Consider the following 17,848-nt stretch of genomic DNA (forward strand, 5'->3'; position numbering starts at 1 on the left):
AGCCAGCGCTGTCCGAAGACAGGTCCGGGTCACGTGGCCAGCGTGACAAGCTGCATCTGGCGAGCCAGCGCAGCAGACGAAACGCCGTTTACCTTCCCGCTAGTAAGCGGCCCCTATTTATCTACTTGCACCCGGGGGTGCTTTCGAACTGCTAGGTTGGCAGGCGCTGGGACCGAGCGACGGGAGCGCACCCCGCCGCGGGGATTCGAACCACCGACCTTTCGATCGGCAAGTCCTAGGCGCTGAGGCTTTTACCCACAGCGCCACCCGCGTCCCTTTTGAAAAACAACAACCCCGTAATAACCAATTTTATTTTAGATTTTAAGATGAACTTTGTTTCATTCATTTTTTCTTTTACAGCTATGGATTGTAGGAAAGTTGTAACCAGCACAATGTCCAAAAAACCCACTGCATCTGTAGTCTTGTGGTTACACTACATAAGAGACCCATACATTGGATTCTTTATTGAGAAAGAACATTTCTTTGCAATAATTTTCACCATCGAAAACTTTTGATTGCATCATGCCCTAATGCTGAAAATTTAGGTTTCCTAAACCTCGTTTTTCCACCCAAAAAACGACATTTATACATTTTTTGAGGCATTTATAAAATCTTTTGAGCGCTGGTGTATTTTCCCCTGAAATCTTCATCATGTTATTGAAGCCCATCGGAGCAGAGGCAGATGGGTCTTCGCAGCGGGACGGCTGGAAGGAGACGACCCAACTGGGGCTACCCAGCTGGCCTTGCGACCCTCTGCATGCCGACAACTACAACTAACTTAAAGGAATGCTATTGCTCTTCTTTCGGAAGCACTTTCCAAAGATGGTGGGTGAGTGGGTGAGTATATGTTGGGAAGGGACCCCAAGGGTCATCTAGTCCAACCTGCTACAAGGCAGGAATTTGCAGGTGTCCCTTACGGGGATCAACCTCACAACCTTTGTGTCCACAGTACAGCTAGATGCTGCACTCTTAAATGGCACTTTGAAGGCTATTTAGGTATGGCTGAGGGATCCACACTTCTCCTGCAGCCGCAAGTTAAGTTACGCCATGAAGCGCCCCTTGCCATCCCCTTTTGCTGACTGAGAGCAGAGGAAGTGCTGCCTAAAGTTCTCGGGGTGGTTGCACATTTATACCTCCCGGCAAAGGAAAAAACATGAGCCTACTCTGAAGGCTCATAAATGTAGAAAGTGCTTTTATTTAGAGCACCTCTCTTAACATTGCAAGCTGCTGCAAGTGTCCAAAACTGCTGTGAAGGTGCTGGTTTGCAAATATTAATTATTCCTACTTTATTAATCTGAATTACTCAAATGGCTTTTAGTGCTGGCCACTACAGCAGGGGCTGATCCCCGTTTATTCTTGTGGTGTTCAATTCAGAGTATCTGTTAAAAAAATCAAACGGAAAGCAATGGCGGGTTGCCATTAAGGCTGGGGTTTTTGGATGCTCCATTAGACAAATCAGCCAGCTCACTGCCTATCTAATTGACCGGGCATTCAATTATTTGCTTGCAAATTAATTATCTTTTTAAAATGTATGCCTTTTCCAAAACATTTATCTTAAGATGTAACGTGCAAGTGTACCACTTTTGGATGCTAATTAATCTCCGCTTGGATTATGGGGATAAATCGATAGGTGAAAGAATTGGTGTCTTGAGTAATTACTTGGTGAAAGCAATGGTTCAGCGGAAGAAATTAAGTTTTCAACACATTGCTTTGTCACCTTTAGATAGCCTAACACGAAAAGGAAAAAGGGGACAAACCTCACTAACATGGGTGAAGCCAGAAGGTGCTGCCCTACCCCAATCAAATAAATAAAAATACTTTACTGTACTGTACTGAAAAAGCGCCAAATGGCTGGCTCCGCCCACAGCCCGACCTGTGATTGGCCAAAAGGCCGACCTATTGCTGCCGAGATTTTTATTGTTGCTGGGGCTGCTGTGTGCGTGCGTTGAGGAATGGGGTCCTGGGATTGCTCCGACGAGAGCCATTGCAGTAAGTTTTGGCGTCGCCAAAGGAATCGGGGAGACGTGCCTCGATTCCCCTCGTAGAGTGTGATTTAACCCATCTTAGCATCCCTCAAAGCACCCTGGGAACTGTAGTTTCCTACGGGAGGAGAATATTCAGCACAGCCTTTCCAATGGAACGCTGGGAGTTCTAGCTCTGAGAGGGTCTCCTTGGGAAACTGAACAAACTACAGTTCCCACAATGTCCCCCCAAAGCACCCTGGAAATGATTGCTTGCTCTGGGCATTGAGGGTTGCGATTCCCTTGACAGAACTACAGTTCCCAAGCCCATTTCTCTTCTTAGAGAACTCTGGGAACTGTAGCTCATGGGGGGGGGAGAGAACAGGGGTCTCCTAAGGGCACTTGGTGCCCAGAATACTGGGAACTGTAGCTTGCTCAGGGCGCCTGATTCCTTCTCCTTCCAGGCTACCGGAATGGGTTGGCGCCGCCGGGCGCCGCCTTGGCCCTCAACTTGGAAGGCCCCACCTGCGGCTGGGAGGACATCAGCACGTCTGGGTACCGGTGGCGCCCAGGCCAGGGCGGAGGCTGGGTGTGCGCCGCCGACCCCCCCTTCGACCACACGCTGGGCACCAACCAGGGTAAATGTGCTTCATTTGAAGGGAGGGGAAGTATTATTGCTTAGCAGTTAGAGCACCCCTTTGACCTGGTGCCCCCGACCTCCCCTCAGGCTGGTACATGAGCACCTCGGAGCAACGAGCCAAGCCGCCTGCTGCCCCCGCCCGACTCCACTCCCCCACCCTGAGCGACGCGGCCTCAGCATGTGAGCTCTGCGCCTGGTACAGCATGGCCGAGACAGGTAAGCTTGGGGCGCTGGTGGTCGGAAATCCAACAGGCCCAGAGCCACCCGCTCGGCCTTTTCCCCGGTGTGGTGGGGGAAATGCCGCCTGGCCCGGTTCTCACAATTCCATATCAATATTAATTAATATGTTTCTAAACTGTAGGACGTATCGTATCAGATGATTATTATTTATTGATTTCCAGACTACTGACCCGCCTGGTAGGGAAAAGAAATACCATCCTGACCATTCTTATCATTTACTGATGCCCTGCTTCCCATCCCCCATTGGAGACGGATAAAAACGAGAGAGGCTGAGACCAGAGGACAATTCGCAATCCTCAGCGGGGTCAGACTAGATTGACCCCCGGATCCCTCACCCCTCCGCCCTTCTCATTGGAGCTGAGCCAATGTCTGTAGAGTCTCCCTGCATTTCATTAAGCCTTAGGTAGGTCTCCTTCTGAGAGAAAAGTGTTGTTGTTCCGAGGAATCCTTGGAAGTATTATGACTATATGACTATGAGAATATGGTGTTCCTTCTAAGAAAAATGTTATGAAAGGTAGAAGCTTCCATAGCCAGCAATTATCTGAGTCCGGTTTTAAATGCCCTCCCTCGTTTCAGTCGCTTTGTTTTTCCCCCTTCTTACTTCTGTGCCAGGTCAATTTACGCCCGCGTAAGCTTCCTTTAACAAGGAAACTCCAACCCCAACCCAACCCTCTATGTGCGCTTTTGTTTTATTTCCTGACCAGATCAGGAAATAAAGCTGCTCAGGGCTGGTGAGCCACTTCTCATGGCATGAGGGGCCAGATCTGGGCCACAAATTGGCCAGCCCTGATTGATGTAAACAACAAACTAGCACATTACAATGCAAGAGGAAGTGGTACTTACAGGAGATCTCTCAAGGCTGTTTTAAAGATGATCCGGAGCAATGCCAATGTAAATGCCCAGAGCAACTGCAATACTCCATGACCAGGCCAAGCCAAAAAAATGCCCCAGGCCAAGAGAACCAAGCGAGGCAGTGCAAACGCCAATCATACGCATTCTAGAGAAAGAGATAGGCCTCAGTGTTAACCACTAAGTTCATTTGTTTTGCATCAACATTTTATTAAGTATGCAGTTGAGCAGTGTCAGAAACTCAAACTATATAAGCCAATTTTCATAGTTTTAGATGCCCCAAACTGAAAAACAAGTGTGCACTTTTGAAAAACAGGTAAAGGTAAAGGTAAAGGTACCCCTGCCCGTGCGGGCGAGTCTTGACAGACTCTAGGGTTGTGCGCTCATCTCACTCTAGAGGCCAGGAGCCAGCGCTGTCCGAAGACAGGTCCGGGTCACGTGGCCAGCGTGACAAGCTGCATCTGGCGAGCCAGCGCAGCAGACGAAACGCCGTTTACCTTCCCGCTAGTAAGCGGCCCCTATTTATCTACTTGCACCCGGGGATGCTTTCGAACTGCTAGGTTGGCAGGCGCTGGGACCGAGCGACGGGAGCGCACCCCGCCGCGGGGATTCGAACCACCGACCTTTCGATCGGCAAGTCCTAGGCGCTGAGGCTTTTACCCACAGCGCCACCCGCGTCCCTTTTGAAAAACAACAACCCCGTAATAACCAATATTATTTTAGATTTTAAGATGAACTTTGTTTCATTCATTTTTTCTTTTACAGCTATGGATTGTAGGAAAGTTGTAACCAGCACAATGTCCAAAAAACCCACTGCATCTGTAGTCTTGTGGTTACACTACATAAGAGACCCATACATTGGATTCTTTATTGAGAAAGAACATTTCTTTGCAATAATTTTCACCATCGAAAACTTTTGATTGCATCATGCCCTAATGCTGAAAATTTAGGTTTCCTAAACCTCGTTTTTCCACCCAAAAAACTACATTTATACATTTTTTGAGGCATTTATAAAATCTTTTGAGCGCTGGTGTATTTTCCCCTGAAATCTTCATCATGTTATTGAAGCCCATCGGAGCAGAGGCAGATGGGTCTTCGCAGCGGGACGGCTGGAAGGAGACGACCCAACTGGGGCTACCCAGCTGGCCTTGCGACCCTCTGCATGCCGACAACTACAACTAACTTAAAGGAATGCTATTGCTCTTCTTTCGGAAGCACTTTCCAAAGATGGTGGGTGAGTGGGTGAGTATATGTTGGGAAGGGACCCCAAGGGTCATCTAGTCCAACCTGCTACAAGGCAGGAATTTGCAGGTGTCCCTTACGGGGATCAACCTCACAACCTTTGTGTCCACAGCACAGCTAGATGCTGCACTCTTAAATGGCACTTTGAAGGCTATTTAGGTACGGCTGAGGGATCCACACTTCTCCTGCAGCCGCAAGTTAAGTTACGCCATGAAGCGCCCCTTGCCATCCCCTTTTGCTGACTGAGAGCAGAGGAAGTGCTGCCTAAAGTTCTCGGGGTGGTTGCACATTTATACCTCCCGGCAAAGGAAAAAACATGAGCCTACTCTGAAGGCTCATAAATGTAGAAAGTGCTTTTATTTAGAGCACCTCTCTTAACATTGCAAGCTGCTGCAAGTGTCCAAAACTGCTGTGAAGGTGCTGGTTTGCAAATATTAATTATTCCTACTTTATTAATCTGAATTACTCAAATGGCTTTTAGTGCTGGCCACTACAGCAGGGGCTGATCCCCGTTTATTCTTGTGGTGTTCAATTCAGAGTATCTGTTAAAAAAATCAAACGGAAAGCAATGGCGGGTTGCCATTAAGGCTGGGGGGAGGGAGCAAACTGGGTCTTCTAGACCCAACCTGGGTTTTTGGATGCTCCATTAGACAAATCAGCCAGCTCACTGCCTATCTAATTGACCGGGCATTCAATTATTTGCTTGCAAATTAATTATCTTTTTAAAATGTATGCCTTTTCCAAAACATTTATCTTAAGATGTAACGTGCAAGTGTACCACTTTTGGATGCTAATTAATCTCCGCTTGGATTATGGGGATAAATCGATAGGTGAAAGAATTGGTGTCTTGAGTAATTACTTGGTGAAAGCAATGGTTCAGCGGAAGAAATTAAGTTTTCAACACATTGCTTTGTCACCTTTAGATAGCCTAACACGAAAAGGAAAAAGGGGACAAACCTCACTAACATGGGTGAAGCCAGAAGGTGCTGCCCTACCCCAATCAAATAAATAAAAATACTTTACTGTACTGTACTGAAAAAGCGCCAAATGGCTGGCTCCGCCCACAGCCCGACCTGTGATTGGCCAAAAGGCCGACCTATTGCTGCCGAGATTTTTATTGTTGCTGGGGCTGCTGTGCGCGTGCGTTGAGGAATGGGGTCCTGGGATTGCTCCGACGAGAGCCATTGCAGTAAGTTTTGGCGTCGCCAAAGGAATCGGGGAGACGTGCCTCGATTCCCCTCGTAGAGTGTGATTTAACCCATCTTAGCATCCCTCAAAGCACCCTGGGAACTGTAGTTTCCTACGGGAGGAGAATATTCAGCACAGCCTTTCCAATGGAACGCTGGGAGTTCTAGCTCTGAGAGGGTCTCCTTGGGAAACTGAACAAACTACAGTTCCCACAATGTCCCCCCAAAGCACCCTGGAAATGATTGCTTGCTCTGGGCATTGAGGGTTGCGATTCCCTTGACAGAACTACAGTTCCCAAGCCCATTTCTCTTCTTAGAGAACTCTGGGAACTGTAGCTCATGGGGGGGGGAGAGAACAGGGGTCTCCTAAGGGCACTTGGCGCCCAGAATACTGGGAACTGTAGCTTGCTCAGGGCGCCTGATTCCTTCTCCTTCCAGGCTACCGGAATGGGTTGGCGCCGCCGGGCGCCGCCTTGGCCCTCAACTTGGAAGGCCCCACCTGCGGCTGGGAGGACATCAGCACGTCTGGGTACCGGTGGCGCCCAGGCCAGGGCGGAGGCTGGGTGTGCGCCGCCGACCCCCCCTTCGACCACACGCTGGGCACCAACCAGGGTAAATGTGCTTCATTTGAAGGGAGGGGAAGTATTATTGCTTAGCAGTTAGAGCACCCCTTTGACCTGGTGCCCCCGACCTCCCCTCCGGCTGGTACATGAGCACCTCGGAGCAACGAGCCAAGCCGCCTGCTGCCCCCGCCCGACTCCACTCCCCCACCCTGAGCGACGCGGCCTCAGCATGTGAGCTCTGCGCCTGGTACAGCATGGCCGAGACAGGTAAGCTTGGGGCGCTGGTGGTCGGAAATCCAACAGGCCCAGAGCCACCCGCTCGGCCTTTTCCCCGGTGTGGTGGGGGAAATGCCGCCTGGCCCGGTTCTCACAATTCCATATCAATATTAATTAATATGTTGCTAAACTGTAGGACGTATCGTATCAGATGATTATTATTTATTGATTTCCAGACTACTGACCCGCCTGGTAGGGAAAAGAAATACCATCCTGACCATTCTTATCATTTACTGATGCCCTGCTTCCCATCCCCCATTGGAGACGGATAAAAACGAGAGAGGCTGAGACCAGAGGACAATTCACAATCCTCAGCGGGGTCAGACTAGATTGACCCCCGGATCCCTCACCCCTCCGCCCTTCTCATTGGAGCTGAGCCAATGTCTGTAGAGTCTCCCTGCATTTCATTAAGCCTTAGGTAGGTCTCCTTCTGAGAGAAAAGTGTTGTTGTTCCGAGGAATCCTTGGAAGTATTATGACTATATGACTATGAGAATATGGTGTTCCTTCTAAGAAAAATGTTATGAAAGGTAGAAGCTTCCATAGCCAGCAATTATCTGAGTCCGGTTTTAAATGCCCTCCCTCGTTTCAGTCGCTTTGTTTTTCCCCCTTCTTACTTCTGTGCCAGGTCAATTTACGCCCGCGTAAGCTTCCTTTAACAAGGAAACTCCAAGCCCAACCCAACCCTCTATGTGCGCTTTTGTTTTATTTCCTGACCAGATCAGGAAATAAAGCTGCTCAGGGCTGGTGAGCCACTTCTCATGGCATGAGGGGCCAGATCTGGGCCACAAATTGGCCAGCCCTGATTGATGTAAACAACAAACTAGCACATTACAATGCAAGAGGAAGTGGTACTTACAGGAGATCTCTCAAGGCTGTTTTAAAGATGATCCGGAGCAATGCCAATGTAAATGCCCAGAGCAACTGCAATACTCCATGACCAGGCCAAGCCAAAAAAATGTCCCAGGCCAAGAGAACCAAGCGAGGCAGTGCAAACGCCAATCATACGCATTCTAGAGAAAGAGATAGGCCTCAGTGTTAACCACTAAGTTCATTTGTTTTGCATCAACATTTTATTAAGTATGCAGTTGAGCAGTGTCAGAAACTCAAACTATATAAGCCAATTTTCATAGTTTTAGATGCCCCAAACTGAAAAACAAGTGTGCACTTTTGAAAAACAGGTAAAGGTAAAGGTAAAGGTACCCCTGCCCGTGCGGGCGAGTCTTGACAGACTCTAGGGTTGTGCGCTCATCTCACTCTAGAGGCCAGGAGCCAGCGCTGTCCGAAGACAGGTCCGGGTCACGTGGCCAGCGTGACAAGCTGCATCTGGCGAGCCAGCGCAGCAGACGAAACGCCGTTTACCTTCCCGCTAGTAAGCGGCCCCTATTTATCTACTTGCACCCGGGGGTGCTTTCGAAGTGCTAGGTTGGCAGGCGCTGGGACCGAGCGACGGGAGCGCACCCCGCCGCGGGGATTCGAACCACCGACCTTTCGATCGGCAAGTCCTAGGCGCTGAGGCTTTTACCCACAGCGCCACCCGCGTCCCTTTTGAAAAACAACAACCCCGTAATAACCAATATTATTTTAGATTTTAAGATGAACTTTGTTTCATTCATTTTTTCTTTTACAGCTATGGATTGTAGGAAAGTTGTAACCAGCACAATGTCCAAAAAACCCACTGCATCTGTAGTCTTGTGGTTACACTACATAAGAGACCCATACATTTGATTCTTTATTGAGAAAGAACATTTCTTTGCAATAATTTTCACCATCGAAAACTTTTGATTGCATCATGCCCTAACGCTGAAAATTTAGGTTTCCTAAACCTCGTTTTTCCACCCAAAAAACTACATTTATACATTTTTTGAGGCATTTATAAAATCTTTTGAGCGCTGGTGTATTTTCCCCTGAAATCTTCATCATGTTATTGAAGCCCATCGGAGCAGAGGCAGATGGGTCTTTGCAGCGGGACGGCTGGAAGGAGACGACCCAACTGGGGCTACCCAGCTGGCCTTGCGACCCTCTGCATGCCGACAACTACAACTAACTTAAAGGAATGCTATTGCTCTTCTTTCGGAAGCACTTTCCAAAGATGGTGGGTGAGTGGGTGAGTATATGTTGGGAAGGGACCCCAAGGGTCATCTAGTCCAACCTGCTACAAGGCAGGAATTTGCAGGTGTCCCTTACGGGGATCAACCTCACAACCTTTGTGTCCACAGCACAGCTAGATGCTGCACTCTTAAATGGCACTTTGAAGGCTATTTAGGTATGGCTGAGGGATCCACACTTCTCCTGCCGCCGCAAGTTAAGTTACGCCATGAAGCGCCCCTTGCCATCCCCTTTTGCTGACTGAGAGCAGAGGAAGTGCTGCCTAAAGTTCTCGGGGTGGTTGCACATTTATACCTCCCGGCAAAGGAAAAAACATGAGCCTACTCTGAAGGCTCATAAATGTAGAAAGTGCTTTTATTTAGAGCACCTCTCTTAACATTGCAAGCTGCTGCAAGTGTCCAAAACTGCTGTGAAGGTGCTGGTTTGCAAATATTAATTATTCCTACTTTATTAATCTGAATTACTCAAATGGCTTTTAGTGCTGGCCACTACAGCAGGGGCTGATCCCCATTTATTCTTGTGGTGTTCAATTCAGAGTATCTGTTAAAAAAATCAAACGGAAAGCAATGGCGGGTTGCCATTAAGGCTGGGGGGAGGGAGCAAACTGGGTCTTCTAGACCCAACCTGGGTTTTTGGATGCTCCATTAGACAAATCAGCCAGCTCACTGCCTATCTAATTGACCGGGCATTCAATTATTTGCTTGCAAATTAATTATCTTTTTAAAATGTATGCCTTTTCCAAAACATTTATCTTAAGATGTAACGTGCAAGTGTACCACTTTTGGATGCTAATTAATCTCCGCTTGGATTATGGGGATAAATCGATAGGTGAAAGAATTGGTGTCTTGAGTAATTACTTGGTGAAAGCAATGGTTCAGCGGAAGAAATTAAGTTTTCAACACATTGCTTTGTCACCTTTAGATAGCCTAACACGAAAAGGAAAAAGGGGACAAACCTCACTAACATGGGTGAAGCCAGAAGGTGCTGCCCTACCCCAATCAAATAAATAAAAATACTTTACTGTACTGTACTGAAAAAGCGCCAAATGGCTGGCTCCGCCCACAGCCCGACCTGTGATTGGCCAAAAGGCCGACCTATTGCTGCCGAGATTTTTATTGTTGCTGGGGCTGCTGTGCGCGTGCGTTGAGGAATGGGGTCCTGGGATTGCTCCGACGAGAGCCATTGCAGTAAGTTTTGGCGTCGCCAAAGGAATCGGGGAGACGTGCCTCGATTCCCCTCGTAGAGTGTGATTTAACCCATCTTAGCATCCCTCAAAGCACCCTGGGAACTGTAGTTTCCTACGGGAGGAGAATATTCAGCACAGCCTTTCCAATGGAACGCTGGGAGTTCTAGCTCTGAGAGGGTCTCCTTGGGAAACTGAACAAACTACAGTTCCCACAATGTCCCCCCAAAGCACCCTGGAAATGATTGCTTGCTCTGGGCATTGAGGGTTGCGATTCCCTTGACAGAACTACAGTTCCCAAGCCCATTTCTCTTCTTAGAGAACTCTGGGAACTGTAGCTCATGGGGGGGGGAGAGAACAGGGGTCTCCTAAGGGCACTTGGTGCCCAGAATACTGGGAACTGTAGCTTGCTCAGGGCGCCTGATTCCTTCTCCTTCCAGGCTACCGGAATGGGTTGGCGCCGCCGGGCGCCGCCTTGGCCCTCAACTTGGAAGGCCCCACCTGCGGCTGGGAGGACATCAGCACGTCTGGGTACCGGTGGCGCCCAGGCCAGGGCGGAGGCTGGGTGTGCGCCGCCGACCCCCCCTCGACCACACGCTGGGCACCAACCAGGGTAAATGTGCTTCATTTGAAGGGAGGGGAAGTATTATTGCTTAGCAGTTAGAGCACCCCTTTGACCTGGTTCCCCCGACCTCCCCTCAGGCTGGTACATGAGCACCTCGGAGCAACGAGCCAAGCCGCCTGCTGCCCCCGCCCGACTCCACTCCCCCACCCTGAGCGACGCGGCCTCAGCATGTGAGCTCTGCGCCTGGTACAGCATGGCCGAGACAGGTAAGCTTGGGGTGCTGGTGGTCGGAAATCCAACAGGCCCAGAGCCACCCGCTCGGCCTTTTCCCCGGTGTGGTGGGGGAAATGCCGCCTGGCCCGGTTCTCACAATTCCATATCAATATTAATTAATATGTTTCTAAACTGTAGGACGTATCGTATCAGATGATTATTATTTATTGATTTCCAGACTACTGACCCGCCTGGTAGGGAAAAGAAATACCATCCTGACCATTCTTATCATTTACTGATGCCCTGCTTCCCATCCCCCATTGGAGACGGATAAAAACGAGAGAGGCTGAGACCAGAGGACAATTCGCAATCCTCAGCGGGGTCAGACTAGATTGACCCCCGGATCCCTCACCCCTCCGCCCTTCTCATTGGAGCTGAGCCAATGTCTGTAGAGTCTCCCTGCATTTCATTAAGCCTTAGGTAGGTCTCCTTCTGAGAGAAAAGTGTTGTTGTTCCGAGGAATCCTTGGAAGTATTATGACTATATGACTATGAGAATATGGTGTTCCTTCTAAGAAAAATGTTATGAAAGGTAGAAGCTTCCATAGCCAGCAATTATCTGAGTCCGGTTTTAAATGCCCTCCCTCGTTTCAGTCGCTTTGTTTTTCCCCCTTCTTACTTCTGTGCCAGGTCAATTTACGCCCGCGTAAGCTTCCTTTAACAAGGAAACTCCAAGCCCAACCCAACCCTCTATGTGCGCTTTTGTTTTATTTCCTGACCAGATCAGGAAATAAAGCTGCTCAGGGCTGGTGAGCCACTTCTCATGGCATGAGGGGCCAGATCTGGGCCACAAATTGGCCAGCCCTGATTGATGTAAACAACAAACTAGCACATTACAATGCAAGAGGAAGTGGTACTTACAGGAGATCTCTCAAGGCTGTTTTAAAGATGATCCGGAGCAATGCCAATGTAAATGCCCAGAGCAACTGCAATACTCCATGACCAGGCCAAGCCAAAAAAATGCCCCAGGCCAAGAGAACCAAGCGAGGCAGTGCAAACGCCAATCATACGCATTCTAGAGAAAGAGATAGGCCTCAGTGTTAACCACTAAGTTCATTTGTTTTGCATCAACATTTTATTAAGTATGCAGTTGAGCAGTGTCAGAAACTCAAACTATATAAGCCAATTTTCATAGTTTTAGATGCCCCAAACTGAAAAACAAGTGTGCACTTTTGAAAAACAGGTAAAGGTAAAGGTAAAGGTACCCCTGCCCGTGCGGGCGAGTCTTGACAGACTCTAGGGTTGTGCGCTCATCTCACTCTAGAGGCCAGGAGCCAGCGCTGTCCGAAGACAGGTCCGGGTCACGTGGCCAGCGTGACAAGCTGCATCTGGCGAGCCAGCGCAGCAGACGAAACGCCGTTTACCTTCCCGCTAGTAAGCGGCCCCTATTTATCTACTTGCACCCGGGGGTGCTTTCGAACTGCTAGGTTGGCAGGCGCTGGGACCGAGCGACGGGAGCGCACCCCGCCGCGGGGATTCGAACCACCGACCTTTCGATCGGCAAGTCCTAGGCGCTGAGGCTTTTACCCACAGCGCCACCCGCGTCCCTTTTGAAAAACAACAACCCCGTAATAACCAATATTATTTTAGATTTTAAGATGAACTTTGTTTCATTCATTTTTTCTTTTACAGCTATGGATTGTAGGAAAGTTGTAACCAGCACAATGTCCAAAAAACCCACTGCATCTGTAGTCTTGTGGTTACACTACATAAGAGACCCATACATTTGATTCTTTATTGAGAAAGAACATTTCTTTGCAATAATTTTCACCATCGAAAACTTTTGATTGCATCATGCCCTAACACTGAAAATTTAGGTTTCCTAAACCTCGTTTTTCCACCCCAAAAACTACATTTATACATTTTTTGAGGCATTTATAAAATCTTTTGAGCGCTGGTGTATTTTCCCCTGAAATCTTCATCATGTTATTGAAGCCCATCGGAGCAGAGGCAGATGGGTCTTTGCAGCGGGACGGCTGGAAGGAGACGACCCAACTGGGGCTACCCAGCTGGCCTTGCGACCCTCTGCATGCCGACAACTACAACTAACTTAAAGGAATGCTATTGCTCTTCTTTCGGAAGCACTTTCCAAAGATGGTGGGTGAGTGGGTGAGTATATGTTGGGAAGGGACCCCAAGGGTCATCTAGTCCAACCTGCTACAAGGCAGGAATTTGCAGGTGTCCCTTACGGGGATCAACCTCACAACCTTTGTGTCCACAGCACAGCTAGATGCTGCACTCTTAAATGGCACTTTGAAGGCTATTTAGGTATGGCTGAGGGATCCACACTTCTCCTGCCGCCGCAAGTTAAGTTACGCCATGAAGCGCCCCTTGCCATCCCCTTTTGCTGACTGAGAGCAGAGGAAGTGCTGCCTAAAGTTCTCGGGGTGGTTGCACATTTATACCTCCCGGCAAAGGAAAAAACATGAGCCTACTCTGAAGGCTCATAAATGTAGAAAGTGCTTTTATTTAGAGCACCTCTCTTAACATTGCAAGCTGCTGCAAGTGTCCAAAACTGCTGTGAAGGTGCTGGTTTGCAAATATTAATTATTCCTACTTTATTAATCTGAATTACTCAAATGGCTTTTAGTGCTGGCCACTACAGCAGGGGCTGATCCCCGTTTATTCTTGTGGTGTTCAATTCAGAGTATCTGTTAAAAAAATCAAACGGAAAGCAATGGCGGGTTGCCATTAAGGCTGGGGGGAGGGAGCAAACTGGGTCTTCTAGACCCAACCTGGGTTTTTGGATGCTCCATTAGACAAATCAGCCAGCTCACTGCCTATCTAATTGACCGGGCATTCAATTATTTGCTTGCAAATTAATTATCTTTTTAAAATGTATGCCTTTTCCAAAACATTTATCTTAAGATGTAACGTGCAAGTGTACCACTTTTGGATGCTAATTAATCTCCGCTTGGATTATGGGGATAAATCGATAGGTGAAAGAATTGGTGTCTTGAGTAATTACTTGGTGAAAGCAATGGTTCAGTGGAAGAAATTAAGTTTTCAACACATTGCTTTGTCACCTTTAGATAGCCTAACACGAAAAGGAAAAAGGGGACAAACTTCACTAACATGGGTGAAGCCAGAAGGTGCTGCCCTACCCCAATCAAATAAATAAAAATACTTTACTGTACTGTACTGAAAAAGCGCCAAATGGCTGGCTCCGCCCACAGCCCGACCTGTGATTGGCCAAAAGGCCGACCTATTGCTGCCGAGATTTTTATTGTTGCTGGGGCTGCTGTGCGCGTGCGTTGAGGAATGGGGTCCTGGGATTGCTCCGACGAGAGCCATTGCAGTAAGTTTTGGCGTCGCCAAAGGAATCGGGGAGACGTGCCTCGATTCCCCTCGTAGAGTGTGATTTAACCCATCTTAGCATCCCTCAAAGCACCCTGGGAACTGTAGTTTCCTACGGGAGGAGAATATTCAGCACAGCCTTTCCAATGGAACGCTGGGAGTTCTAGCTCTGAGAGGGTCTCCTTGGGAAACTGAACAAACTACAGTTCCCACAATGTCCCCCCAAAGCACCCTGGAAATGATTGCTTGCTCTGGGCATTGAGGGTTGCGATTCCCTTGACAGAACTACAGTTCCCAAGCCCATTTCTCTTCTTAGAGAACTCTGGGAACTGTAGCTCATGGGGGGGGACAGGGGTCTCCTAAGGGCACTTGGTGCCCAGAATACTGGGAACTGTAGCTTGCTCAGGGCGCCTGATTCCTTCTCCTTCCAGGCTACCGGAATGGGTTGGCACCGCTGGGCGCCGCCTTGGCCCTCAACTTGGAAGGCCCCACCTGCGGCTGGGAGGACATCAGCACGTCTGGGTACCGGTGGCGCCCAGGCCAGGGCGGAGGCTGGGTGTGCGCCGCCGACCCCCCCTTCGACCACACGCTGGGCACCAACCAGGGTAAATGTGCTTCATTTGAAGGGAGGGGAAGTATTATTGCTTAGCAGTTAGAGCACCCCTTTGACCTGGTGCCCCCGACCTCCCCTCCGGCTGGTACATGAGCACCTCGGAGCAACGAGTCAAGCCGCCTGCTGCCCCCGCCCGACTCCACTCCCCCACCCTGAGCGACGCGGCCTCAGCATGTGAGCTCTGCGCCTGGTACAGCATGGCCGAGACAGGTAAGCTTGGGGCGCTGGTGGTCGGAAATCCAACAGGCCCAGAGCCACCCGCTCGGCCTTTTCCCCGGTGTGGTGGGGGAAATGCCGCCTGGCCCGGTTCTCACAATTCCATATCAATATTAATTAATATGTTTCTAAACTGTAGGACGTATCGTATCAGATGATTATTATTTATTGATTTCCAGACTACTGACCCGCCTGGTAGGGAAAAGAAATACCATCCTGACCATTCTTATCATTTACTGATGCCCTGCTTCCCATCCCCCATTGGAGACGGATAAAAACGAGAGAGGCTGAGACCAGAGGACAATTCGCAATCCTCAGCGGGGTCAGACTAGATTGACCCCCGGATCCCTCACCCCTCCGCCCTTCTCATTGGAGCTGAGCCAATGTCTGTAGAGTCTCCCTGCATTTCATTAAGCCTTAGGTAGGTCTCCTTCTGAGAGAAAAGTGTTGTTGTTCCGAGGAATCCTTGGAAGTATTATGACTATATGACTATGAGAATATGGTGTTCCTTCTAAGAAAAATGTTATGAAAGGTAGAAGCTTCCATAGCCAGCAATTATCTGAGTCCGGTTTTAAATGCCCTCCCTCGTTTCAGTCGCTTTGTTTTTCCCCCTTCTTACTTCTGTGCCAGGTCAATTTACGCCCGCGTAAGCTTCCTTTAACAAGGAAACTCCAAGCCCAACCCAACCCTCTATGTGCGCTTTTGTTTTATTTCCTGACCAGATCAGGAAATAAAGCTGCTCAGGGCTGGTGAGCCACTTCTCATGGCATGAGGGGCCAGATCTGGGCCACAAATTGGCCAGCCCTGATTGATGTAAACAACAAACTAGCACATTACAATGCAAGAGGAAGTGGTACTTACAGGAGATCTCTCAAGGCTGTTTTAAAGATGATCCGGAGCAATGCCAATGTAAATGCCCAGAGCAACTGCAATACTCCATGACCAGGCCAAGCCAAAAAAATGCCCCAGGCCAAGAGAACCAAGCGAGGCAGTGCAAACGCCAATCATACGCATTCTAGAGAAAGAGATAGGCTTCAGTGTTAACCACTAAGTTCATTTGTTTTGCATCAACATTTTATTAAGTATGCAGTTGAGCAGTGTCAGAAACTCAAACTATATAAGCCAATTTTCATAGTTTTAGATGCCCCAAACTGAAAAACAAGTGTGCACTTCTGAAAAACAGGTAAAGGTAAAGGTAAAGGTACCCCTGCCCGTACGGGCGAGTCTTGACAGACTCTAGGGTTGTGCGCTCATCTCACTCTAGAGGCCAGGAGCCAGCGCTGTCCGAAGACAGGTCCGGGTCACGTGGCCAGCGTGACAAGCTGCATCTGGCGAGCCAGCGCAGCAGACGGAACGCCGTTTACCTTCCCGCTAGTAAGCGGCCCCTATTTATCTACTTTCGAACTGCTAGGTTGGCAGGCGCTGGGACCGAGCGACGGGAGCGCACCCCGCCGCGGGGATTCGAACCACCGACCTTTCGATCGGCAAGTCCTAGGCGCTGGGGCTTTTACCCACAGCGCCACCCGCGTCCCTTTTGAAAAACAACAACCCCGTAATAACCAATATTATTTTAGATTTTAAGATGAACTTTGTTTCATTCATTTTTTCTTTTACAGCTATGGATTGTAGGAAAGTTGTACCCAGCACAATGTCCAAAAAACCACTACATCTGTAGTCTTGTGGTTACACTACATAAGAGACCCATACATTGGATTCTTTATTGAGAAAGAACATTTCTTTGCAATAATTTTCACCATCGAAAACTTTTGATTGCATCATGCCCTAACGCTGAAAATTTAGGTTTCCTAAACCTCGTTTTTCCACCCAAAAAACTACATTTATACATTTTTTGAGGCATTTATAAAATCTTTTGAGCGCTGGTGTATTTTCCCCTGAAATCTTCATCATGTTATTGAAGCCCATCGGAGCAGAGGCAGATGGGTCTTTGCAGCGGGACGGCTGGAAGGAGACGACCCAACTGGGGCTACCCAGCTGGCCTTGCGACCCTCTGCATGCCGACAACTACAACTAACTTAAAGGAATGCTATTGCTCTTCTTTCGGAAGCACTTTCCAAAGATGGTGGGTGAGTGGGTGAGTATATGTTGGGAAGGGACCCCAAGGGTCATCTAGTCCAACCTGCTACAAGGCAGGAATTTGCAGGTGTCCCTTACGGGGATCAACCTCACAACCTTTGTGTCCACAGCACAGCTAGATGCTGCACTCTTAAATGGCACTTTGAAGGCTATTTAGGTATGGCTGAGGGATCCACACTTCTCCTGCAGCCGCAAGTTAAGTTACGCCATGAAGCGCCCCTTGCCATCCCCTTTTGCTGACTGAGAGCAGAGGAAGTGCTGCCTAAAGTTCTCGGGGTGATTGCACATTTATACCTCCCGGCAAAGGAAAAAACATGAGCCTACTCTGAAGGCTCATAAATGTAGAAAGTGCTTTTATTTAGAGCACCTCTCTTAACATTGCAAGCTGCTGCAAGTGTCCAAAACTGCTGTGAAGGTGCTGGTTTGCAAATATTAATTATTCCTACTTTATTAATCTGAATTACTCAAATGGCTTTTAGTGCTGGCCACTACAGCAGGGGCTGATCCCCATTTATTCTTGTGGTGTTCAATTCAGAGTATCT

Source organism: Podarcis pityusensis (genome assembly GCF_964106645.2).
Source record: "Podarcis pityusensis genome assembly, chromosome: 18".
Taxonomy (NCBI): domain Eukaryota; kingdom Metazoa; phylum Chordata; class Lepidosauria; order Squamata; family Lacertidae; genus Podarcis; species Podarcis pityusensis.